The following is a 24,565-nucleotide window of genomic DNA, read 5'->3' as shown; positions in this document are numbered from 1 at the left end:
AGTAAGCCAGCAAGACACACTGCCTCTTCAATGGAGGAATGGAAGAGCTTCCTCAAAAAAAAAAAAGGATAAGCTGAGGCCCCGGTGTGGTGGCACATGCCTGTAATCCCAGCAGCTCAGGAGGCTGAGGCAAGAGGATTGCAAGTTCAAAGCCAGCCTCAGCACCAGTAAGGAGCTAAGCAACTTAGTGATACCCTGGCTCTAAATAAAATACAAAACAGGGAGGGGGATGTGGCCTAGTGGTCAAGTGCCTCTGAGTATAATACCCTGTACCAAAAAAGAAAAAGTTGAATTGGAGAGGGGGAGGGAGCAGGTGTTAAGGTCTGTAAACAAGTCAAGATGGCGCCTGGCATTTTGCCAGAGGGAGTGGCTTGTGAAGTAAGGCCAGCGAGCCATTACGTGTGGAGATTCCTTATTGGTTGACTGCTGTATCTAGTTTATGCTAATTAAGATAAGCTGTGTGGAATGTATATATACCCCTCCTGTCCTACAATAAATGGCTCCCACTCCTGCTGTATCAATGTACACAAGTTGCTCGTCACCCCCCAGTTATTTTGCTGCAGCCAGACTGGGGCAAGCAGGGAGTAGGATCATTAATGTTTCAGTCTCCTGTGCAGCTTAGGGACTAGCACAGGGTGTGTGCCAGGGAAAATACCCAAGAGGACAGATCTCAAGGCTCCATCTTGCATCTCTACTTTTTTCATATCTGCACTTAAAATTGTATCAGGGACTTTGAAACATTGTGCTTTTGTAAAGTTCAGTCTTGACTTAGAGAGTAGAAGCACTTACAATTTTTATATTTTAGTTTGAATAATGGTTGCATAATGCAAGCATATTTAAAAGTGAATCTACTTTGCAATAGCAAATTATCCTGCAAATGCCAGTGGATAATACTGCAAGTGTGACACGAGCCCAATTACTTGCTTTTTAATTATAAGAAGTTTTAGCATTTGCAAAGATAACTGCTTTTAATATTTTTCTTGTAGAGGCTCTTAGCTTATCACAGAAATGCATGTTTGTGTTTAAAGGTATCAACTGGCTCAGGACAATCTTAATAACTATTTCCACACACAGGCAGGCAGACACATTCACCTCTCCATTGATGTAATTGTTGATGACTTTCTTTCTTGTTCATAGTCACATCTACAGAACTGGGTTTAAGGTAATTACCATATGATGCTATTTTACAGTATGCTTTAGGTTAACGTTTTGGGTTGTATTTGTCATTTCCAGAAAAAAAAAATGGAATGCTATTTCATTGGTCAGTCTAGAACTTACTTTGAATCCTGAATGTATCTCCTACAAGAGGACCTTGTCCATCTCCTTTCAGTTGCAATATTTTCTACCTCATATACTGTATTAGTTATATGAATTAAATAATAAGTGCCCTCCCTAAAGTGTTGATTTTTAACCTTTTGATATAAATCAAAACAAAAAATCATTATACAATCAGAATTTTTAAAAAGTAATTGCTGTGGTCTATTTTTCAAAGAATGATTTAAAAGTGGTGCCTTGAAATGGGAAGAAGTCCCCTCCTCTATTTTCAGGCTTAGTCATTGTGCTTGCCAGGGACAGCCCAGAGCATGGCCTCTCAAATAGCCCCTTCAGGTATTTCAATTACTAAGAGGGTTAATGGTGCTGAGCAGCAGGGGTACTGACAGAGAGGGACTTTCATTATCCTCAGCATTAAGAAGTTCCAGAGCCAGTTTGCTTTGCCTCCCTATTGACAAAGACACATTGTTCTCTCACACAGCAGGAAAAATGGGAGCTGATTTTTTCACAGTCTACCAGACCTTCCACTGTATTTTCTGGAAAACAATTCTTCCCCTTTCTGAGCCAGCTTGAGGTGTAATTTGAACTTGAACGCAAAGCAAACTACCCTTTAAAAGGGGTTCTATACATTTTTGTATGTGTGTGTGTGTGTGTGTGTGTGTGTGTTTCTGGGGATTGAACCCAGGGCTTTGTGCATGCAAGGCAAGCACTCTACCAACTGAGCTATATCCCAGGCTATAACCCAGCCTGGGTTCAATCTCCAGCACCACAAAAAAAAGGGGGGGGGAGTTCTATGAATCCTTAGTCTTGTGAAATCAGCAAACTATCTTGTATAGCCACATTCTTCTAGAGTTTGTCTCTAACAGTGTTTATTTACTGTTCAAGCAAATAAATAGTAAACTGGTAGAGATGTTCTTCAAATTCTTTATGCTGAATTGATAGAAAGAATTGGGTTGCTAAAAGAATAGTGATTAATCATGCATTCGGTGAGAAACACACTCACCTGTCCAAGCCCAAAGAGACACAAGTATAGCAAAAAGCAATACTTTAATGATGGTCTTGCAGGGTCAGATGCCTGGTGGCCAGAGACACACAGATGCGGTACAACTGCATTTTATCCTCTAGAGTGCAAGATCCCTCCCCTGGTTCCTCACAGGCTGAGTACTAAGGGGGAGGGGTACACAATCTTCCCAACTGTCACCTAGGTTTTAAGGTCTCCTACTGGGTTATTTAAAGAAATACACCTTCAGTTGTGCCCACCTCCCCTTGTTCTCTTGTGGTGGGAAAGTCCACTTGGATTGAGTGCCTTTTGGCACATACGCAGTGTATTTCTTCTGTTGGTCAGGTGCAGGAGGCAGGGTACTACCTTCTCACCTCTTGTTTGTTAAGGAAGTGTGAATTTTTATATTCTGATGTTAATTGCTTGCAACTTTTTATTCTGTTACCCACCTCCTCCTATTGTTGACTGACAGGAGACAGTCAACTCTGGGACTGTAGATGGTCTTCTGTTTCAATTTCATTCTTCATGAAATTTTTTCTTCTTCTTCTGATTTTTTTTTTTTTTTTGGATTAAACCAGAGGCACTTTGCCACTCAGCCACACCCCTAATGGATTAATGGCAAATACATGAAGCCATGGGTCACTGACGAGGTCAAAGCCTCATGATCATGGTCTCTGAACCTCCTGCATTGGGGACCATGCCTTCAACACATGAGCATTCTAGATACAAGCCACAAATACAACCCTTGCCCCTTACAATAAATATAACTCAAAATGCATCTTAGATCTACTTTTATTAATATTGTTCTGAATTGTCTAGTCATAATTATGTACCTTTATGGGGTATCATGTGATTTTTGAGATATGCGTACAATATGGAATGATTAAACAAATAAAGCTAACATACTTAGTCTTTCACTTACCTGTCGTTTTTTGTGGTGAAACATTTGAATTTACTCTTAGTTATTTTGAAATATATAATATACTCTTCATAATCACTTTCACCCTGCTGTGAAATAGATCTCAAAACATTCTCCCTGTCTATCTGAAACTTCATGTCTTGTTCTGATTAGTACATAATAGCTATAGGTACTAATTAAAACAAGACATAATCACATATGCGTGGAGTATAATTTTTGTTCCATTTTAGTATCCAGAACTAAATGCACTCCCTCCTTCCCCTCCTCTCCCCACCCTGACACCCTCACTGACTCCCCCAGCCTTCCCCCATCTATTTATTATCATCATTTTTTTTTTTTTATCAATTAGTACTTTATAGGAATATACAAAGGTGGAATTCACCAGAGTACACTCAGACTTCCACACAGCATCACTTGGTCAACCTCATTCTGCTGTTCCTCCCCTTTCCGGTCCCTCCTCCTTTCCCTCAAACCCCCTTTTCCACTCCTCTGATCTTCCATCCCTTTTCATGCTGTGCCGTCCCCTCTTTTTACCATTTGACCAACAACTTCCAATTCCCTCCCTTCCTCTCTCTCAGCCTGTGGTAACAATCATTTAATTTTTTTGAATATGCGATTTCAGTGTTTTTAAAAATATTTGTGGATGCTTCATATATAATAGTGGGAGTCATCGTGATATCGTCACACGTACACAACATAAGTTGTTCAGTTTCATTTCCCAGTACCTCCCCTCTCCCTCACCTCCTCCTTCCCCCTGATCTCCATCCTCTCCTCTACAGTTCTCCCTTCTATTTTCATGAGTTTGCTTCCCACTTGTTTTCTCTCAAGCTTCCACATAGGAGAAAAAAACATATGACCCTTGGCTTCCTAAATATAGCTTATTTCACTTAACACGATGTTCTCCACTTCCAGCTATTTTCCTGCAAATGACATGATTTTGTTCTTCTTTATTGTTGAGTAAAATTCCATTGTGTGTATATATATACCACATTTTCTTTAACCATCCATCTGCTGATGGACACCTAGGCTGTCTATAACTTGGTTATTGTGAATTGTGCTGCTACATACATGAGTATGCATGTATCACTACGGTATGTTAACTTTAATTTTTTTGGATAAATACCAAGGAGGAGGATAACTGGGTCATACAGTGGTGCCATTCCTAGCCTTTGGAGGAATTTCCATATTGATGTCCATAGTGGCTGTGATACCACCGGTTATCGGTGACAAGTTCTGCTCCCTCACATGCTGAAGTATAATGTTAGAGAAGCACACCAAGGCAAGCATATAAAGCAGGGTTTATTTAAAAACAGGGGTAACATAGGAGAAGGGGCCATAGCTGTATCCTGGTATTCCAAGAAGTGAGGGTGTTCTGCCTTTTTTATAGATCTTACCTTTCTCCTCCTGCCTACATGACTAGGCCCAGGAGATGCTCAGTAGGATGGCCAAAAGGTAAGAAGCAGATGGACAGGGGGAAAGGCCAGATAGAGCAGCCCAGGACACATTAATCAACAACGTTTATAACTCCCAGTGGAGAGGGACAATTCCCCGGGACAGGTGACCTCAGCAACTGGTTGGAGCAGGGGTAGGTTATTCTGATAGGGTGGAGGAAGGGCTTTGAAGGCATTTCAATCCCTCCGGGGGCAGTCACCATCCTCCTGGATCCAACCTGACTCAATTTACCCCTCTATATCGACAGCCTTCCTAATTCTGGCTTCAGCTGCACTGATTTAAATTCCCAAGAACAGTAAGAGTTCTTTTTTCCTCTGTCTCTTCACCAGCATTCACCAGCGTTCTAACTGGAGTGAGACACAGCCTCACGGGCAGTGCTGATTTACGTTTCCATGATCGCTACAGATGCCTGACGTTTTTTCCATGTATCTGTTGGCCATTTGTATTTCATTTTTTGAAAGTGTCTATTTAGTTCATCTGTCCATTTGTTGATTGGGTTGTTTAGTTTTTGGTGTTAAGAATTTTTGAGTTTTTAAGGAACTCCAGATTGGATATTAATATCTGTCAGAAGAGCAGCTGGTAAGATTTTGTACCATTCTGTAGGTGCTCTTTTTATGTTCTCAATTGTTTTCTTTTCTGTGCAGATTTTAATTTGATGCCATCCCCTTTGTCAAGTTTTGGTATTATTTCCTGAGCTTAGGAGTCCTATAGAGGAAGTTATTCCCTGTGCTTGTATGTTGGTGTGTTGGTGTATGTTTTCTTCCAGCATTTCTAAAATTTCTGGTTTATTTCTTCAATTTTTGATTCACTTTGAGTTGACTTTTGTGCAGGGTGAGACATAAGGATCTAGTTTCATTCTTTTACATATGGATCTCCAGTTTGCCCAGCGCCATGTGTTAAAAACCTTCTCTTTGGTTTTGATGCTCCTGTCAAGAGTCAGATGATTGTACCTATGTGTGTTGGTCTTAGCACCTTTGTTTCCATTGATATACTTGTTTGTTTTTAAGCCTTTATGTGGTAATCATCATTTTACTACCTATTTCTGTGAGTTCAACTTTGTAGGCCTAAATTTTAAGCACATAACTACGAAACATTAAAAAAAATAACAGGAGAAGATATGTAGGTCACTCTGGGTTTGACAATGGTTTTTTAGATACAACACCAAACTACAATTATTGAAAGAAAATATTGATTAAGTTGGGATTCTTTGAAAATTAAAAACTTCTAAGCACTCAGGAGACTGTACATGAGTCCAGGAGTTCAAGATGAGCCTGGGCAACATAGTAAGATTCCAGCTCAAAAAACATAAGTAAATATATAAATAAATAACTACCTCTCTGATGAAAAAAAAATGTTAAGAGAATGAAAACACAAACCACAGACTAGAAGAACACTTTGGAAAACACACATCTCATTAAGGACTTGCATCCATAGCAATAAGAAAACAACCCATTAATAAATGGATAAAAAATATGAAAAAGCACCTTACCAAATGAAATCTATAGATGGAAAAAGAAGCTTGGGAAAATACATAACATCATATGTTATTAGGCAATTTTAACAAGGTGCCACTATGCACCAATTAAAATGGTTATTTTTCTCAAAAAGTGAATTTTATCAAATATTATTGAGGATGTGATGTGAAATGTACACTCATTCATGGTGGGTTGGCATGCAAAACTGTGCATTCATTTTGGAAGACAGTTCCAATGTTTCTTATGAAAATGAACGTTGTTTCACTTTACAATCCAGCAATTTCATGCCTAGGCATTAGTCCGAATGAGTGAGAAACTGACGTTTGTACAAAAGCCTGCACATGAATATTTACAGAACCTTTGTTCATAATCACCAAAAATAAGAAGCAGCCTAGATGTCTTTCAACAGGCTAATGTTTGAACACACTGTACTATATTCATACAACAGAATATCATTCATCAATAAAAAGAAATGAGCTACCCAGCCATAAAGAGGCCTGGAGACATATCCTATTTCATACATTTGATTCACGTGGATTATGAGCTCCCATTTTTACCCAGTATACAGATTGGAGAATCACATCGGTCACACATACTAAGAGCTTTTTTACATACTAAGAGCTTTGTAATGTTTTGAACAACTAATAATAAAAAAAAAAAATTTAAAAAAGAGGCCTGGAGATATCATAAATGTATATTGGTAAATGAAAGATGGTCGTCTGAAAATGCTATATACTTTATGGTCCCAACTATAGGACATTTTGGAAAAAGTAAATATAGATACAGTAAATATACACACAATATAGACACCCTTTTCTAAAAGTCAGTGGTTACCAGGGATTTAGGATGAGGGGAGAGTAGGAAGAATGGATAAAGCACAGGGGATTTTAGAGTACTGAAACCATTCTATATGAAACTAATGGTGTGTTGTTATGTCACTATGCATTTGTTAAATAACTGTGGGCGGGGCTGTGGCTCAGTGGAAGTGCACTTGCCCAGCATGTGTAAGGCACTAGATTCAATCCTTGGCACCACATAAAAAAATAAATAAACAAATAAAATAAAGGTGTTGTGTCCATCTACAACTAAAAAATATTTTAAAAAACCACATAACTCTGTTACTCAAAGAATGAAACTTATTAAAACTGATGGAGTACCTCTAATAATATGGTGCTAATATTTGGTCACTAATTGTAGCAAATATATCACATTAATGCAAGATGGAAATTATAGGGGAAATTATGTGAGGTAGTAGAGGAGAGGGTAGGTATGGTGTGGAAACATATAACTGCTTGTATTATCTGTCCAATTAGTTTGTATCTCTAAAACTATAATGGAAATCGTCTGCTAATTATTTTTCAACCAGTAACAGGAAAAATCATTAGAAAATATACCAATATTTGGAAGTAAATAACAGACATCCAAATAGTCCATGAGTCAAAAGGAAATTAGAAAGCATTTTCAAATCACGAAAAAGAGAATACACCAGTCAAAAATTGTGAGGTGCCACTAGTACAGTACTCAGTAGAAGTTTGTAGGACTGTCGACACCTGTCAGCAAAGAGGTGCTCTGAGCATGTTCTCAGTTTCCACTTTATCACCCCTGAAAATAAAAGCAAACAATATTTTAATGAATTTAGGGAAAAACATAAAAATCAGAATGGAAATCAATTAAATAAAACACTTCTAAAAATGGGGGAAATCTATAAAAACAAAAGCTATCTCTTGAAGAAATATAATAACCTTCATAAAGCTCTAGAAGATTGACAAGGAAAACTTAAGCATGGGCACATATTACCAATGAGAGACATTATATCACTACTTATTCAACAGATATTAAAAGAAAAATAAGAAAATACTATGAATCATTTTATGCCAATAAATTTGAAAACTATGATGAAATGAACACATCCTTTGAAAGATATACACAACCAAAGCTCCCGAAAGAAGAGATACCCTGTATCTATAAAATAAATTGCAATTATAGTTTAAAAAGCTTCTACCCATAACAATCCAATACCAAGTGGCAACAATATTGAATTCCAATTTTGAATTCCAATTTGGAGAAAGAAGCAATGCAATTCTACACAAAATCTTCAAGGAAGATGAAGGGGAGAGAATGCTTCTCAACTCATTTAATAAGTCAAGTATTAGTCTCATTAAAAAAGAAAAAAAGAACATTGCAGGAGAATAGAACAAACTAAGATCCCTAATGATTTTTGATGCTAAAATCATAAACACAATTTGGTGAATTAAATTTTAAAAAACCTGGATTATGTATCATTACAAAGTTTTACACAGAAATGCAAAGTTGGTTTAACATTCCAAAATTCATCAATGTAATTTCCCATATTAATAATTTAAAATTATATGTGTAGTATACATTAACATAATTATTTAATAATATGTTTATTTTTACATATATAATTTTAGATTATATATGTAAATTATGTAATCTAAAATCTAAAATTATATATATAAAAATAAAAATATTTTTTATATATGTATATGTGTGCATATTCATAAAACCACCTCAATAGATGTAGGAAAACATGTCTCAATTAAATAGTTTTGGCAAACCAGGAATGAAAGGGAAATTCCTCAACCTGACTATTAAAAACTTACCAGTAGCATAATACTTAGGGGCAAATATACAGCCCTAGTTAGGCTACACATTCCTTAGCCCAGAGACAGGAAGGACCGTATGTACACACCATTTCTACTCAGCTTGCTACTAAAGGTTCCGGTAAGTGCATTATGTGAAGAAAAACAAAAACAAAAACAAGACTAAGCTAAACTAAAAACATCCAAATGGGAAAGAAAAAATAAAACTAAGTTTATTTGCAAAAGACATGATAATTTATTTAAAAAATCGGATTGAATCTAGTAAAAACTTTTAGAAGTAATAAGTTTGAGTTTAGCAAAGTTGCAGATTCAAGATCAAAATATAATAAAATAACTGTATTTGTATATGATAGCAGTGAACATTCGGAAACAGAAATAAAAATGATATTATTAAAAATAGCATCAATAATATGACAGGCTTAGGGATAAATCTTATAAAACTTACAATATCTGTGCAATGAAAACAACAAAACATGATTGAGGGAATTTGAAAATCTAAACAAATAGAAAAATAAAACGGGATTATCAAAAGACTCTGTATTAAGATATCTGTTGTCCCTTAGTTATTCCGTAGATTTAATCAATTCCAATGAAAGCATAACAGATTATTTTGCAGAATTTGACAAGCTGATCTATAATTCTCTTAGAGATGTAGAAGCCTAGGATACTCAAAGTAACTATGAAAAAAGAAGTATATTAAAGGACTACACTAATTGATTTTGAAGCTCACAATAAGGCACAAATGCATTTCAGTAAAATACATTCAGAGAAAGAACAGTACTTTCAACAAATACTGCTGGAAGAATACAATTCACATTTAAAAAAAAAACACAACCAAACAACACACAAAAACACAAAACTTTGATTCATACCTCAAACTTTCTATAAAAATTGGCTCAAAATGGATCACAATTCTAAATCTTAAAGCTGAAACTCTTATTATTTCTAGAAGAAACATGGGGAAGATCTTTCTCCTCTTGAATGAGACACATATTTCTTACACAGGACTCCAAAACCACAATACATAGAAGAAAGGAAATCAATAAGCTGGATGAGAAAGAGAGAGAGAGAGAGAGAGAGAGAGAGAAAGAAAGAAAGTCAGTCTTTGGTCTTTGACAGAAGCAAGTACAGTTAATAGAGTAAAACAGTAGCCACAAATGTGACAAAATACTTGCCAACAACAGAAGAATCTATGAAGAACTCAGAATCCAATAATAAAAATCAAACAATTTTTTAAAAAGTTGCCAAAGGACTGGAATAAGACACCTAACCAAATATGAGAAATAAAATGCAAATAAGCATTGAAGAGATGCTTGGCAACTCAGAGTCACTAGAAAAATGCAAACAAAATTCATAATGAAATTCCACTACACACCTACTATAATGACTGCACTTCAAAGGACAGATGATTGCAAGCGTTTATTTGTAATAACCCTGAACTAGAAATAAGCAAAAATGTGAACTATCTATACAGTGGATCAAAATAACTCTCCCATGAAAAAAGATGCATTCGAATTAAGTGCAAGAACATGGATGAATCACAAAATAATCATTCAGGGTGAAGGAAACCAGGCCAAAATAATAAATAATGCATATTGTATGATTCTGAAACAAAACCCCTTTAAAATTAATAACAACTTTCTGAAAACTGCATTTTATTTATTTATTTAAAAAGAGAGATAATTTATATATATATATATATATGTGTATATATATATATATATATATATATACACATATATATATATATATATATATATATATATATATGTTTTCAGTGGACACAACATCTTTACTTTTTATTTTTATGTGGTGCTGAGGATTGAACCCAGCACCCTGTGCATGCCAGGCGAGCGCGCTACCGCTTGAGCCACATCCCCAGCCCAAAGAAACACTGCATTTTTAAATATTTATATTTTTAATAATTTTGCTTTTTAAATTGCTTTTGTTTTTTAAATGCATGACAGCAGAATGCATCACAATTCTTATTACATATACAGAACATAATTTTTCATATCTCTGTATATAAAGTATGTTCACACCAATTCATGTCTTCATACATGTACTTTGGATAATGATGTCCATCACATTCCACCATCATTGCTAACTCCCTGCCCTTCCCTTCCCCTACCACCCCTCTGACCTATCTAGAATTCATCTATTCCTCCCATGCTCCCACTCCCTACCCTACTATGAGTAAGTCACCTTGTATCAGAGAAAACTTTGCCATTTGTTTTTTTGGGGGGATTGGCTAACTTCACTTAGCATTATCTTCTCTAACTGCATCCATTTACCTGCAAATGCCATGATTTTATTCTCTTTTATTGTTGAGTAATGTTCCATTGTGTATATATGCCACATTTTTTTAATCCATTCATCTATTGAAGGGCATCTAGGTTGGCTCCATAGTTTAGCTATTGTGAATTGTGCTGCTATAAACATTGATGTAGCTGTGTCCTGTAGTATGCTGTTTTTAAGTCCTTTGGGTATAGACTGAGGAGAGGGATAGCTGGGTCAAATGGTGGTTTCATTCCAACTTCTGAAAACTGCATTTTATGCATCTCACAGTTACTTATGCTAAGAATGGAAGCTATAAAAACTACCTAACTCCTGTCCTGGTCAGGCACCAAGGAGACCAAAACTGACATACTCTCTGGCTAAGCACAGCCTGCTCAGTGTAAGTATATACCTCAGCTGGCTTTAGTTTCTATAAATTGTACCCACTCTTATGTGAACAGCAGAGAAGCAACCTAGCTGCTTCTCCTCAATTTGATCAAACTGCACAGAATTCAATTTTCCTTTTTACATTGTTTGCTTATTTCTTATGTGGGCTGGAGGGCTGAACAACACAGCCATCAGGGAACCAGGCAGGTTGCCTGTTTAGCTGCCATACATTCCTATTTATTTAAACTCTATATGCAATGAAAACTAATCTACCATGATAAAAGTTGATCAGTGATGGTGACTTTATGGGAAGGGTGTAGAAGAACGAAAGGAAAAGATTAAAAGTGGCAGGGAAAAATCTTCATGGGAGAAGAAATATTGAGTATCTCTATTGGGCTATTGGGCTGCTGGTGATATTGTATACATATGCTGTATAATATATGCTCTATATGCTGTACTTGAAAACTTTTCAAATTATACACTTGTGATGCATGTAATTTATTGCCTGACAACTGCACCTCAATAGAGCTATTGGAAAAGAAATACTTCTTACAAAATATGTAGGGCTGTGTTGTGGCTCAGTGGTAGAGAGCCCTCTTAGCATGCAAGAGTCCCTGAATCAGATCCCCAGCACAATGAGAAAAATAAAAATATTAGCTGATGAACACTATTGTTTTATCTGAGTTTGAATTCCCAAAGGAATCTTCTTAAAGGATATATTTTTTTCGGTGAAAAAATGCCCAGTTGTCTTCTTTGCTATAAAAACATAAAGCAAAATCCTGAACCACTTTTAAAGGATGAGATGACTCATTCCGCTCATTCTTTGTGCCACAGGCACAGTTGAAAGCAGGCCCAGCTAGGAAGAGTGAAGAACAGGACCACAGTTCAAAGAACCTTCCTTTACTTTCCCACGCTGTCCAGGGTCCTAAAACTCACCCAGAACATTTTTGTCTATGGGCCTGCATTTCCTTAGCATGGTAACAGGACACACATTAAGGTGTCGGTGAGGGCAGCAGTAATTCCTTCAAGCCCACTGTGAAGTGCCTGAAGCAATGCCAAAAGCAGGCTGCTCAGTAGGAATCTTCCCAATACCTGTGCCTCTGACAGGAAAAAGTTCCTGATCCTCAAGGTCACAAGGAAAAACACTCATGGCTTGTGGGAAGCCATCCTGACACGTGACTGGGCGGCTCCCGTTAAGGGTCTGAGGCGTTCTGGCTGTGTCGGAGCTTTCCCGGCCCTCTCCTGATGAGAGAACCCGTCCGTGTGGGGGTGTGACTGACCACTGACCCTGGGGGCCCAATCACTGACCCTGACCTTGGAGTGCAGTCCCCCCTCAACCTTCATTGGATGGAATTCTCCCCTGAATTTCTTGTTCCCCAATAAAAGGCTACTCCCTGGCGTGTTCACTCTCTCTCTCTCCTGCTAGCCCTGAGTAATCCTTGCTGCCCTGCTGGGCGGTTAGAGGTTGGAGCCAGAGAGGGGAGCCGTCTCGGACCTGGCAATCGAAATAAGGTAACTGAGTCTGTGTGTTTTATTTCGATCTCTTCTAGCTAACTTTATGCCAAGAACCTCATTAATGAAACCATTGCGCAGGCCGCATGGTGGAATGGCACCCTGTGATATGGCCTGGGAGTTAATTCAACCACAATCATGCAGGAGGCACTAGCCATGCTGTGGGAGCCCTGGAAGAAGAGACGTGTCAATGTGAGCCCATCAATGCTCCTCAACATAAGAAGGAATTGTGAAGGCAGGATGGAAGGAAGAGATAAGGAGAGAGACCTGGATACAGAAGGAAGAATTAAAAAAATGGAAAAGGTGACCTACAATTGAACACCACTGGAAATCTGATCCTTATTAAAAGAATTTTTGTACCAAAAAGAGAAAGGGAACTAATTGGCTTTTGAGTGTCCACAACACAGACTCTGAATTAACAGCACCATCTGTTGAAATGCACCAACCTTCATGATAGTCAATACTGGGGCTTGAGTAGAAGGGTTATATATGGGGATCCCACTAAGTTAAAAAGGTTCCACCTATAATCTTAGAGAAAATTATTTGAGCATAAAATAGAGAAGAGCAGGTATCTTGCATCTTAATTGTGAGAAGTATTGCCTTATCCAAATTCCCCACAGTCAGCACATGCCTTTTCCTAAAGTATGTCAAAGAGCAATAAATCAAAATTAAATTATAATTTTGGCATGTATAAATGGACTTGAACATCATTGTCCATTTCTCCCACTCAAAACGGTTGATCCTGTCCAATGTAAATAAAACGTAGTCTTTAAGGATGATCCCCACCGTTCAGTTTGTTCTGTTCCTATACTTGGAAAGGCTACTGGAGCCATATTGCAACGATTTTACCCATTAAGTCCCTTATACACAAAATTAGGAAAATTATTCCCTCATCAATCAACAACTAATAATTATTTTGCTGCTATGGTTTTAGTGAATACGTCCTGCTCCATCCTATTTCAACAGCCCCTCAGCCACCTTGTGCCCTTGTACTACAGGGACACAGCGTACCTTACTTCCTACTTATCCCCGGGTCCCTCAGCTGCCTTGGGGTCACACACCACCTTTGCCAAAAGAGACCTTAACTGCATTGAGGTCTCTCAAAGAGCACTGCTATTACATCACGGTGATGACCTCCTCCTCACAGGGATTCAGGACAGATAAATACTCAAAAAGGAGCTCAGGAAAAGAGAGAGGATCCTCGCTTCACACGCAGCACTGGCCTGTCTCCTTGGTTAACTTCCTGAGGGGATTTGGTAAACCAAGGGCCTCTCCATTCCTCACACTGTGAAAAAGCAGTAACATCTCTTAGGCCTTTGTTTAGGTTCCCAGGCAAACACTGCTCATTTACAAGTTTTGCTTAAGCACACACATGCTGTGTCCTAAACTAGGCCGACCTGGAGTGGGGCTTTCTCCAACAATGGCCCCAGCCTCCACAGAGCGCCTGCTGGTGCTCCCAGAGTCCCTCAGTGCAGAGGCTCCAGAAACCTCTTCTTGTGCATTCTGGACTCTCTGGGCCATCTGATGGCAGTGAGTTGTCTGTGAGCTGCTAATGTAAGAAGCCATCCTCCTGGGCCATCTGATGGCAGTGAGTTGTCTGTGAGTGCTAATGTAAGAAGCCATCCTCCTGGGCCATCTGATGGCAGTGAGTTGTCTGTGAGTGCTAATGTAAGAAGCCATCCTCCTGGGCCATGTTGCACACCATTAGAGCAGCTATTTCTGGCACATTCTGGGCTCTTGTGGAACCAGGCATCTCTCAGCCCCTGATCTGTGACTCTCCTTTCTCAGTGGCCCATAGTCCAGCCAACAAGACCTTTTGCTAAGGTGTACAACCAAACCTGGGCCGGGCTCCCATTCAGGTGCAGCGGGCATCCTGGAGGGGCCACGCAGTGGTGCTGGGCATATGGGTTGCGGTCAGGGTCCTTGGTCCCAAGAGCCTGTTGGGGCAGCTGGGCCCTAAAGGATCCCTGGGATCCGGCTGGCACCCCTGGCTACTGACCTCACACTTGGCTTTAAGCTTTTTTCCAGGGCAGGTCTCCTGCTTAGTCCTGCAGAGTGTGCGACAGGGCGTGGGCAGCTCAGCCCTGAAGGGCCGAGACAGGAGTGCAGACTCGCCCTTGGGTCAGTGCGGATGCCTGCTTGGTATGAGGAGCAGCAGATCTGCTGTGAACCTGCACCATGCCCGGGCCCTGGGCTAGGCAGACAGTCAACTTCTCAGAGATCAGAAGGGAGAAGAAGGGATGAAGAAAGAAGATGTAAACCGTAATGGGGTGGAAGTGATAGTGGGTTTCAGCAGGAGAACTAACTGGAGGACATTCTACTAGTTGTCTTTGGATTGTCAGAAAACAGGTTTTGAGATCAAGAAGCAGAACAACCTGAAGACTATGCACTGCTGCCTTAGAGGAAAATACTTTCCCTGGTCCTCACAATTGAAAAATAAATATTAAAAGAAAAGAAAAGAAGTAAAGCCTAGTTGGAAGATGTTAAGTCCCTGGGGGACTTGCTCTTAAACTCTTTTCTTTCTCTCCCTTTGCTTCCCAGCTGCCATGAAGTGGACTGTCCTCTGACGCACACTCTTGGCTATGATGAACTGTGTGGCCACTGTCCCAAAGCAACAGGTCCAAACAACCATGCACTGAAACTTCTGAGTCCATGAGTCAAAATGAACCTTCCTTCTTTAAAACTGGTTGTCTCGGGTATTTTGGAACAGAGACAGAAATCTGACCCACACACTCACAAACATTCCAAATATAATGACCATTACACACGTTTCCACACATACTAGTTACAAAATGTGAGGCCTCAAAGAGAAAATGCTTATGCCTTTTGAGGATTCAGGCATCACTGAGAGTGACCAAGACACCCATTTCACTCCTCAGAGCCCTCAAATGCTCAGTTCTTAAACAAGGTATTCAATGGAGTTGCACCTCCTTTACCAGTCTCAGGTCTCAGGCTCCCCAGAGCCACCTGGAATGGAGCTCATTCAAAATGAGTTCAAAATTACTTAAGTGGAGCTTCACCTATTTCAAGGAAGAATCAGGCTTATCTGTTTTGATGAAATTGTCTTGCTCTTCCCAGAAAGCCTCATTATAGAAGAAATAGACTTTTCATACACTCTCGATTTGTGGGTAGAATGATCAGCGTTTACATCCCAGTTGATGTTTTGGGTGGAAACCGGTCCTGCTCTTCAGATTGGCCACAAGCATGGGTAAGCAATAGTTGGTACTGATTTTTTTATATGGTGTGAATTAGAGAATTTCTCCTGTTTTTCTATTTATGGCTCAGTTTCTAGTTCAACATATCACGTTTCCCTCTTCCCCACTCTTCCACCATGACGCTTTGCCATATAACCTCGTGGGTGTGTTTTATCAGACTCTAGGCTTTCCTTTGTGCCTTTGGTCACTCTTTTTTCTCCATCAATACTCAATCACCATCTCTTGGAGGCTTTGTATGTACAGAGAGTCTCTCTACTCACTCTTCCTTTTCTTCAGCACTTTCTTAAGTACTTTGTTCTCTTCTTTTTCAAACACATTTTATTTTCTTAAATTTATTTATTGATTTATTTTTGTGGTGTTGCAGATTGAACCCAGGACCTTGACCCTACTAGGTAAGCACTCTGTCACTGAGATCCATCCCCAGACCTCATACATTTTAGCATCTTGGAAAAACCTGTGTGTCTTTTGTTGACGTTGGCTCACATTTGCAGATGAATTTAAAATTGATAGGTTAAAAATATTAAGCCTTCCTATCCATGAATGTGGGCTAAATTTTCTTTATTAGATCTCAGTTGGTGTCGCCTTTCCTTTGCTCAAAAATCCTTGCCTTGGTCAGTATAGAGTGAGTTTCCTAATTCAGGGCTCTGGAAGTACTCTCACTTAGACCAGATGGCTCTTTAGATCAGCAGATTTTGTGTTCTGTATTCTACCTACAGTGAACAGAATTTTTTTTTTTTAATTTTCTGATTTGAGTAATTGTTTAACGGAAATATAAGAAAGTCCTTGTTGATAAAAAATATATACATTAAGATATTTTGAGACAAAAGAACATCTTATCTCACTCTTTTTTAAGTTGGTTATCTCATTTATTCATCACAGTAACAAAGCTGCCTAAAATGTCTCCTTAAACCATGCTTGGTCTACAAGTAGAGGCAATAATAAAGCCATGCTTCTGCCTAACATAATGTGACTCTCCTGTACACAACTAAAAATGCACCAACTTAACCCCAAAGATGTATGGTCCTTGAAAGTCTTTATCATGTTCACTCTTCTTGATATCCTCTAACTTCAATATAATGATGTAAATTTAACAGTATTTATACTATTATATAAAGTTAGCATATCAGCTTATGTTATATGAGGAAGGTATAGGATAGAGGATAAAACAAAGATATTCAAGATACACATGAGCACACTCAAACATATCATGACAAAGGAAAGAAGAAATATTCAAGACATGGTTATAACTGATATTTATAACTATTTTTATTATCAATTACTCATGTCTTTTGTCCTCAGCAAGCTTCCAAGTGGACATAGGTTTTTAAAATTTTATTTTATTGTTTATTTTTAGTTATACATGACAATAGAACCCATTTTTTAAAAATTATATAAGCATGGAACATATTGCTGATGTGGGGAAGCTAAACCACAGAAAAGGGAGAGGGGAGGGAAAGGAGAAGAGGAGAAGTTCAGTAGAGTAGGCAAAGGGGAACAAAAGGAAGGAGAAGGGATAGGAACAGAAAGACAGTGGAATAAATCTAACATGATTTTCCTATGTACACATATGAAAATACCTAAGTGGACACCATCATGTCCACCGATGAGAATGGGTCCCTAAAGAATAAGGTAAATCCCATAGGAAATATTTTTTAAAAATATTTTTTAGTTGTTGATAGACCTTTTATTTTATTTATTTCTATGTGGTGCTGAGAATCAAACCCAGTGCCTCACACATGCCAGGCAAGTGCTCTACTGCTGAGCCACAGCTCCAGCCCCAGGAAATATTTTTAAAAATTGCATGTGCCGGGGGCTGGGGTTGTGGCTCAGTGGTAGCGTGCTTGCCTAGCATGCGTGAGGCACCGGGTTCCATTCTCAGCACCACACACAAATAAATTAAATAAAGGTCCATCAACAACTAGTTGATAGTCCTGGGGATTCAAGTAGAGCATATAATACTTAAGACATTGTGAATAATGTCAATCTAGAGATGAGATTTAATTCCTGTTTAAGGTGCACAGGAAGATGTGCATCAGTTATACACAAGGTGCTGCACCATTTTACACAACAGACTCCAGCATCTGTGGATTCTGGTGTCTGAAGGGGAGAGAGGTCCTGGAACTAGTCTCCTGAGGATACTGATAAATGACTATATTTATTTAGAGAACAAGGATGCTCCCTGGTAATTCCTTTTAAAGATGTATTAAAATAATAGATTGAGATTTCAGAATAAAATCTAGTTTGTTAAAAAAAGGGATTGAGGGGCTAGGGCTGTGGCTCAGTGGTAGAGCACTTGCCTGGCATGTGTGAGGCACTGGGTTCGATTCTCAGCACTGCATATAAATAAATAGAATAAAGGTCTATCAACAACTAAAAAAATATTTTTAAAACAAGCAGACTGGATAGCAAAAGGGTCACTTCTAAAAGTTTGTACCTAATATCACAATAATTAATTTTAAGTATTGTATTTTTTTAAGAGCTAAATTCTGCATTAAGTTTTGGAAGCAGGATATTGCAACTTAATGATTTAGTGATACTTGGGGACAGCGCTGGTGGTAATTTTTTTACAGAAAAGATATAACAAAAGAAAATACATGTCTGCACTATTGAAATCTTTAAAGTCGGATCATGAAAATAATACAGGTACATAGTGTCAAAAGTCAAATAGCACTGAAAGGTTTTCTTGGGAATTCAACCTTCCACAGCAACTTTGTGACCTGGACAAGTCATTTAACCTCAATGTGCTTCAGTTTCCCCATCTGTAAAATGAGAATAAAAATACGTGTAACCCACACAGTAATGTGAGGATTAAATGAGTTAGTGCCTGAGAGTCTTGGCACCAGGCTTGCCATAGTAAGCACTGTGTACCTTTAACCATTACTATTAATCGCCCATCCTCAGGAAGCTGGAGCACCTCAATTCCTCTAAACACCCCTCTTTTCTGAATCATTTTGTTTCCGCTCTCAAATATGATCTGTTTTACACTGTCATATTTAGTAAAGTTAAAATTTCAAAACTTCAAAAGCATCTCCATGATTTTACTTGCTAATCCTTCTGAAAAGAACTTTAAATTATTTTCTGGAGAAATTGATTGAAAATTGTCACAAAATTTTCAAGGTCAAAGAAATAAGAGCCTGGATGAACAATTAGATTTACGTATGTATCTTTCTTTGAAAAGCAATTGTAGGGAGACAAACCATTGTTCCAGTTTTTTTTCATACCTTGAAAGCTTATGTTTTCTTAAAGTTTATAAAAAATGTGGGCTAAGGATGTAGCATAGTGGTAGAGCGGTGTTTAGTATGTGTGGGGACCTAGGGATTGGGTCTATCCCCAGCATAAAAAACAAAATAAAAATACTCCATATATTCACTCGATTTGATTAATTGGAGTTCCAGTATCATATGCAACGTTTGAAGGTTTGTATTGCAGCAATTAAAATGGTGAACAGATGAGACATCCAAGACGGCACCAGTTGGATCCCAGGAGCCTGGGTTCCACACATAAACCTTCCATGGAAAGTATTTTTGGATCCATGAAAAAGCCATAGGTCCCTGAGGATGGAATTTCAGGGTCAGAAAGTTCAGGAAAACCTCTATGTTTTGCTAATATGAACACAAAATAATAGTATGACTGCTTTGTCAACATTTCAGTTTAGGATGTATGAAGAAGTCGTTGGGGCAGTATTTAAATTTTTGTATCTCTGATGTCCTTAAGTTTCTTAAGGCATTTATCAAACTTCACAAGAATAAAACTCTTCTTTGTTGCACATCATTGTCTGACTCTAGGTTTCAATTTCTTTTCTTTTTAAAATTTCTTAATTTTTATTTTGGCATTGGCTGTACTGAGGATTGAACCTATGTGCACTCTACCACTAAGATACACATCCAGTCTTCTTTTTCTGTTTTCTTTTCTCCTCCTCCCCCTCCTCCCTTCCCCCTCCTTCCCCTCCCCCTCCTCCCCCCTCCTCCTCCCCCTTCCCCCTCCCCCCTCCTTCGCCCACCCCTCCTCCCCACTCCTTCCCCATCCCCTCCCGCCCTCCTCCTCCCCACTCCTTCCCCATCCCCTCCTCCCCACTCCTTCCCCATACACTCCCGCCCTCCTCCCCTCCTCCTTCCCCTCCCCTCCTCCCCTTTCCCTCCTCCTCCTCCCCTTTCCCTCCTCCTCCTCCTTCCCCTCCTCCTCTCCCTCCCCTCCTCCCCCTCCTCCCTCCCTCCCCTCCTCCCTCCTCCTCCTTTTTCTTTTCTTGGACAATCTTGCTAAGTTGCTAAATTTGACCTCCAAATTGCAATCCTTCTGCCTCAGGCTCACTCCTAAGTCTCTGGAACTACAGTTGTGCATCACTGCACAGAGCTGGGTTTGAAACTTTTGAGGGCACACAACATGACTTCCTCCACAGTGACACAAGAAGGCTCAAATCATGTCCCAGTTTCAGTCAAAGCAACAGTGTCATGGCTCACATAATTAACACATGCCCTTGCACACACTTAGAGATGGAGAAATGATTAGCCCAATGAAATTTTGTTTTGAAAATTAAAAATATGTATCCTCTATTGACCAAAGCCATCAGCCCCAATCCTAGGATTACTGGTCTCTGTCCCGTTCTTCTCTGAGTTGATCATGGGCACATCCCCACTGTCTGAAACCCACAGACTCAATTGCAAAGCTGGAATCAGGATGCCATATTAAATATAAAGCTTCCTAGAAACATAAACAGAGGGTTGCAACCATGCCATACATATCACACAGTGCCTGACATGTATGAAATTTACTATATTTCTTACTTAATGAAGAGTCCATATACTTCCCAATATATTTAGCCTTTTATCAACAATGAGCATATTATAGGCAGGAATTCAATTTTAAACTTTCACCACATACCTTCTTTAAACTCAAGGAAAGAACTGAGATTTTCTAATCATTTGAGTTTTAGGTAAGTTAAATTTAAATTTAAATAGTCACAGGTGGTCAGTGAGTAGCACAGATGTGGAGTGTATGTATTCTGCTAAACTTACCAGTTAGCAGAATCTGGAATGACCTTTTACAGAAGCCAGGTTCTTCTCTTGTTGACTTATTAGCAATTATACAGAGTCAGATTCAAAGGCGCTTCCTCATTTAGGTAAGTTTTCCTAAAATGGAGAAACTTCAATTCAGAGCAATAAATTCAATCATTGATTAATGCTTTGCTGAATAAAAAAATGTTTTATTAGTAGTTTCACCTTTTTAAATGTTGCTTGGCTCACATTTTAAAGTATTATATTATGTGTACATTATATTGTGTATAATAGCAGGGTTCATTTTGACATATTCATGCATGCATGAAATATAATTTACTCCACTTAAGTCCCTAGAACTTCCTCTTTCCATCCCCTTCTCCACTTATTCCTCTTTCTCAACTGGTCTTCTTTCTATTATTCATTTAAAAAAAAAAAGATACATACTTAATCTACTACTTAGAAAAGGCATTAAAGCACCGCGCCCCACCGCGCCCCACCGCGCCCCACCGCGCCCCACCGCGCCCCACCGCGCCCCACCGCGCCCCACCGCGCCCCACCGCGCCCCACCGCGCCCCACCGCGCCCCAGAGCCGACGGGGTCTGGCGGCCACAGCTGAGGCGGGCACCCATCCGGTCCTTGAACTGGTGAGGTGGCCTTGGTGTCACCTGTCCGCTCCACTTCCCCGCGACGCCTAGGCCGGGTGCGGGCACCGGGCAGCTCTGGGTCTCAGCGCAGAAGGCGGAGAAGGAGTCCGTGGCGGAGCCCTCGAGCCTGGCCGGAACCGAGGAAGAGGAGGGGCTGGCGCCGAGGCTGCGGCGGATCACCTGGGCCCGGCCGCGGAGAGGCGCGGGGGGCACGCCTGAGGCTGCCAGGGGCAGCTGGAGACTAGGGCGCGGCCGCCCTCGGCCAGGCCCCGCGGCCAGGAATCCCTGCTCCGGCCCAAGGACCGGATCCGGTTCCTCTGTCTCTCGCGGTCTTGGGGGCGGGGGGCAGCTGCTCGCCTACCGCCCTGCGCCCGCACCATCCCTCGGGTTCAGGCTCCCCCCAAAGCGAGTCCAAGCTGCAGTCAGACACTGAAGAGGACAACACAGCAAAGTGACTGACGCGGGGACTTCAGAGGTGAATGCATTCTTGCATGATCCAGAATTTGCTGATGTTATACTGAGAGCGGAACAAGCAATCGAAGAGGGAGTTTTTCCAGAAAGAATCTCTAAGGATCAAGTGGAAGTTACTTTGTAAAGGATCCCAAGAGGAAAATTATTGGTGTGTTTAAACCGAAATTAGAAGAGCCTTGTGGTCAACTGAATCCAAAACGGACCAAATAGGTCCACAAAGTCTGTTGCCCTTGCTGCTTTGCCAGAGCCTGCCTGCTTCCTGACCAGGACTCCTTTCTGAGGCTGGGGTCTACCTAGCGGATGAAAACCTTCTTCTGGACCTTGTGCCAAAAGCAAAGGTGGTTTGGTTTGTCAGTGAGACATTCACTACAGTGCAATTGACCGTGCAAAAGCAAGAGGCAAAAAGTGCTAAAAGTAGGTAGAAAGTTTCATTGAATAGGATTCCCTTCTAAGGGTTCCTTTCAATTATTTGTTGAAGATTTCAAGGAGGCTGAATATTGGCTTAGGAAATTTGAAGCTGATCCTTAGCCTGAGAATATTAGAAAACAATTTCAGTCATAACCTGAAAGATTAGTTGTTTTGGATTTCATCACCTGAAATACAGACATGGGAAATGATAATTGGTTAGCCAGCTATGAAAAGGAGAAATGTAAAAAGGAAATTGACCGCAAGGACTCAAACTGGATCACTGAAAAAGAATTGCTTATTAAAATTGAAAGAAAAGTGACCACAACACTGGGAGCAACCAAGAGATCTTTACTGCAGCAGTGCAACAAAGAGAAAAGAAAGAAGGAAAGAAGTGGGAGGGGGGGCAGCTGGGAAAGGCTTTTATAGCCCTTCTGCTGTGCTGCCTAAATCTAACAGGGTCTCTGGGTTTGCAAGCTGCCTTGTTTGCACACAAGGGGGTTAAGTGCTGGCCTTGAGCAGGGGCTTGGGCGTTTGGGCTTGAAGCAAACAGGTGATAAAGAACCAGACAGAAGGTTTGAGTGGCCAGGTCATCCTGCAGCTAACTTTGTTTGGCATGCCCTGTAGACAGCTTACTCAGCCTGTCCTGCACCTAACAAAAATAGCTGCAATTGATAATGGCCTAGCATTTCCCTTTAAACGTCCTGATGAATGGAGAACATATCCATGTCACTGGGCATGACTTCCTCAAGAAAAAGTTTCTTTTTCTGAAGAAATGAGAAACTTGGTTTTGACATGGATTTCTGACATAAGCTTTGTGAAAGATCTATGTGATGATCTTTATGAACTTTTTTTAGTATGACAGAGTTTTAACAAAGCTACTTTTGAAAGTCAGATGTCTGTGATGAGGGGTCAGATCTTAAAAACTTATTCAGGCGTTGAGATATGGGAAGAGTCCTGTTCAGCTGGTACAGATGCCTTGTGTGATCCTGGAAGGCAGTAAAAGGGGAAGTCAGGGTGGAATTATACAGCCTGGCAGCTCCTTTACCCAGATCATCCATTGCAGGAAGCCACTTTTTCCCCCTCCTGGTAGCAGGAGGGCATATTGCATCATTAAAACATTGCAGTGATGTAAATCTGCTGTTAGGAGTTCCAGATGCCAAAACTTCGAATAATTTAAGTCTTTAAAAAGGTTACATTTTGAATGTAATCAAAAGTTTAGTTTTTGTCCAAATATTAAATGTCTATATCAGGAAAGAAGTGATAAGTATTGTACATTGTATTTTTTTGTGGAAAATTTGTATTTTGTGTTTGTTAGTTTAAGAGGTAAATTCGTGGTTTACACAGCTACAATGACAATGATTACTGTATAACTTCAAGTAGAAAAATTAGATATTTGTTGACTTTTAATACAATAACATTTTCTATATTTTTTTAAGCATTGAGAAAAATGTTCTTGTTAACTCTTCTTAAATCGCATTACAAAAAGCTTTTGAGGGTTGGTAAGTCTGAAACCATCCTTGTGAACTTTAACAGAGAGGTCAGTAGAAAAATAGGTAAGAATAAAGCAATACTGCCTTAATTTTAGAAGCTGCTATTTTAGAACTTGAATAAGTGCTGCTGAAGTGGTCATTTGGGGGGACCTAAAAATTAAATATTTTGTTGAAGTGACAGATGGCCATTTTCTGTTTTATATCTTAGAATTTTTGTATGTATGTGTGGGAGATGTACCAGGAATTGAACCCAGGGTCACTTAACCACTAAGTCATATTCCCAACCCTTTTTTATTTTGAGGCAGGGTCTTGCTAAGTTCTTTATGACCTCACTAAGCTGGCTTTGAACTTAAGATCCTCCTGCCTCAGCCTCCCCAGTCACTGGGATCACAGGTGTGTGCGCCCACACCTGGCACCTTAGAATA

The 24,565-nt window shown here is 39.7% G+C and overlaps 1 pseudogene; it reads left to right on the top strand.

Moving 5' to 3' along the window:
• The window catches only part of LOC114098717 (phosphatidylinositol 4-kinase type 2-beta-like), a 29,848-nt pseudogene extending 6,071 nt beyond the window's left edge, over window positions 1-23,777 (top strand).
• The last annotated feature ends 788 nt before the right edge of the window (window positions 23,778-24,565 follow it).

The sequence above is a fragment of the Marmota flaviventris genome, chromosome 16 (genome assembly GCF_047511675.1).
Source record: "Marmota flaviventris isolate mMarFla1 chromosome 16, mMarFla1.hap1, whole genome shotgun sequence".
Classification (NCBI taxonomy): Eukaryota; Metazoa; Chordata; class Mammalia; order Rodentia; family Sciuridae; genus Marmota; species Marmota flaviventris.
Note: the sequence above shows the minus strand (reverse complement) of the source record. Positions and strands in the feature narration are given on the sequence as shown.